Below are 3,357 nucleotides of genomic sequence, written 5' to 3'. Positions count from 1 at the left end.
TGATTCTCTCTTGAAGTTGTCTCTCATGTGCAAACACATGCGTATGCACACAACAGGTGTGCACACATAGAGATATAACTTAGAAGATTTTTATTTTTTTCAGTCTCTTTAAAATGTCAATCTCTTTCTTTATTTATTAAAAATTTCTACCTCCTCCCCTCCTCCCATTTCCCTCTCATTCCCCTTACCCCCTCCCTCTCCAGTCCTACAGTCCTAAGAGAAGTCAGGGTGCCCTGCCCTGTGGGAAGTTCAAGGCCCTCCCCTCTCCATCCAAGTCTAGGAAGGTGTGTATCCAAATAGACTAGGCTCCCAAAAAGCCAGTACATGTAGTAGAATCAAAACCCAGTGCCATTATCATTGACTTCTCAGTCAACACTCATTGTCAGCCACATTCAGAGAATCTGGTCTGATCACAAGTTTGTTCAGTCCCAGTCCAGCTGGCCTTGGTGAGCTCCCATTAGGTCAGTCACACCGTCTCAGTGGGTGGATGCACCCCTAGCGGTCCTGACATCCTTGCTCATGTTCTCCCTCCTTCTCTTCTTCATCTGGACCTTGGGAGCTCAGTCCAGTGCTCCAGTGTGGGTCTCTGTCTCTAACTCCATCTATCACCGGATGAAGGTTCTATGGTGATATGCAAGGTATTCATCAGTGTGGCTATAGGATAAGGCCAGTTCAGGCACCCTCTGCTCTGCTGTCCAAGGACCTAGCTGGAATCTTCTCCTTGGATACCTGGGAACCCCTCTAGAGCCAAGTCTCTTGCCAACCCTAAAATGGCTCCCTTAATTAAGATATCTTCTTCCCTGCTCCCATATCCACCCTTCCTCCATCTCAACCATTTCATTCCCCCAAGCTCTCCACAATCCTCCCCTTCTCCCTTCTCTCTCCCCATCTCTCCTTCCCCCCACCCCACCCCCACCCCCATGCTCCCAGCGATCTTGTCTACTTCCAGTATCCAGGAGAACAACATTTTATACGAAGGACAACAGTATGGGAACAACTGGAGCGGTTGGCAAAATGGTTCTCACTTTATCTTCAAATTGTAGCTGTTTCTAGAAAGACTCAGAGTGAGGGAGATGGGGGCAAAAAGAATCAGGAGCTTGGAAGTGAGGGGAGGGTGGGCAGAAAGAAGGAAAAGAGGAAGGGAAGAAACGAGAGATTATGAATATTTTTGGATTTTGGGGAAAGTATGTAAATATGAATGAATGCCTATAGCTCACACAAGTGCAACTTCATGTTCAGGCCCAGACTTTGTGTTCAAGGCCATCCTGGATTATACCACAGGGATCCAAGCTTCCTGTGGATCCGAAGCCAAGACTAAGAAGGCAGAGCAGATTTCCTGGGGGTGTAGTCCAGACTAAGCCATGTTTTAAAATGAGGGCTGGGGAATGAGATCCATATGTGAGCAGAGATCTCTAGAGTCACAGGATAGAAGACAGCCAAGCACCAGCCGGGCCTTAAGGCCTGGAGTGGCTTCAGTGGCAGGCATCACTACAGAGAACAAATGTGCATGATGAAGAAGGGGAAAGATAGAGAAACAGAGAGAGAGAGGCGGAGAGAAACAGAACTGGAGATGTGGTGGGAAGGGCAGGTGAGAGAGAGGGCCCAGATCTACTTGCTGCCATTGCCCAGTAGGGTGCCCTGATGGTGTATATCAGCCTGAAACTTATGCAGGTGCAAACTCAGCCTCCAAACCTGCCGCCTGACTACGGGTTCACCTGGCTCTGGGCGACAATGGAGGCCCAAGATGAGGAAAGCTTCACTTTCTAGACTGGACCTCCTTGAAGGACCACCATGGTCCATGATGCCACCAAAGGCCTTGTTAATGTCGTTGGTCCATGCTGCTGACTCAAGTCTGAATGAAACCTGAGACCCGTGTGGACGGATATAGTCTGTACCACTGCCTGGTGCCTCTGTGACGTCCTCAGGCTTTGCCGCCTTAGGGTGCCATGCTGACGTGACACGTGTAACCACCTGAGACCGTGGCAAGGCTCGTGGCCTACGCAGCCACTGAGAGGCATGAGTGCTACCGTGATCCTGTACAGACAAGGGCCATTTTGATGTTTAAGGCCTTTGTTATCACCAAAGCCCATATGGATGCCCACAGCCTGAGCTGCAGCCTAAAGCCGTGTTAGCACCAGTGTGCACTAGAGAGCTGGCTCCAACTCTTACCAACCCACAGCACTGTGGTGCAAATGGTTGCGTGGGCACGGGTTAGCTGGTTCTGATCCTCTCAAGGCTTTCCTCGGTCGCGATCTGTCGCAGATGCAGGTGGAGAAAGACTCATCCTCCTTTAGGGGGCTGCCTACTAGAAATCTGACCATGCTCCGAAAAATATGTGGACCACATAAAATGACTTCCTCTTCTCCTTTGGAGGAAGGCAGTCACAGGGATGGGAAGCGGACATGGGAAGACTGGAAGGTGAGCGTGATGGGGTACACGGTGTGAGATTCTTAAATAATCAATAAAAAAATAATAAAAAAATCACATGAAAGAGATATAAGAAGGTCACACTCATGTCCAAAGAGTTAACTTGGGGGGGGGGATGCAAAATTAGTAACAAGGGTATGTATAGGCTGTACCTCATTGCTCTCCCTTCCTCCCTCCCTCTCTCTCTCTCTCCCCCCCCTTAGGTGGCTTTTCTGTGGATATAGAAAAAATTCATAATTAGACCAGAAGTTAAGTATCCCTTTATTAATTAGGGTTATCATTGCTATGATGAAGCACTATGACCAAAATAACTTAAGGAGGCAGGGTTTATTCAGCTTATACTTCTGTATCATAATCGAAGGAAGTCAGGGTAGGAACCTGGGGAGAGGAACCTGGAAGCAGGAGCTGATGCAGAGGCCGTAGGGGAATGCGGTTTACTGGCTTGCTCCCCACATCTTGCTCAATCTGCTTTTTTTTTTTATAGGATTCAGGACCTCCCATTCAGAGGGGGAACCACGCACAATGGGCTGGGCCCTCAATCAATCACTAATTAAGAAAATACTCTACAAGCTTGCCTACATCTGACCTTAGAGAGCCATTGTCTCAATCAAAATTCGCTCCTCTTCGATGACCATAGCTTGTGTCAAGGTGACATAAAACTAGACAGCATACCTCCCATCTACGCTGACATTCATTTCAGTCACTAGTATGTCTGCGAGGGGGTATTATGGGAACGAGAGATGAGCAGGCAAGGAAAATGTTGATGACTAGCGCAGTCAGCCCTCTGATGAGTGTATGAAAGGAAATATATCCTCGTGAGTTAGCATGGAGACCATGAGCTGAGGCAGAGAGAATGACATGGGCATGGGAAGCTGCAAATACTGGGAAGAAGCTCATGAAAATGGGGTGGGCACTTTGGAAGCAAATATG

This window comes from Myodes glareolus, chromosome 17 (assembly GCF_982192425.1).
Source record: "Myodes glareolus chromosome 17, mMyoGla1.1, whole genome shotgun sequence".
Classification (NCBI taxonomy): Eukaryota; Metazoa; Chordata; class Mammalia; order Rodentia; family Cricetidae; genus Myodes; species Myodes glareolus.
This window is presented reverse-complemented; position numbering follows the sequence as displayed.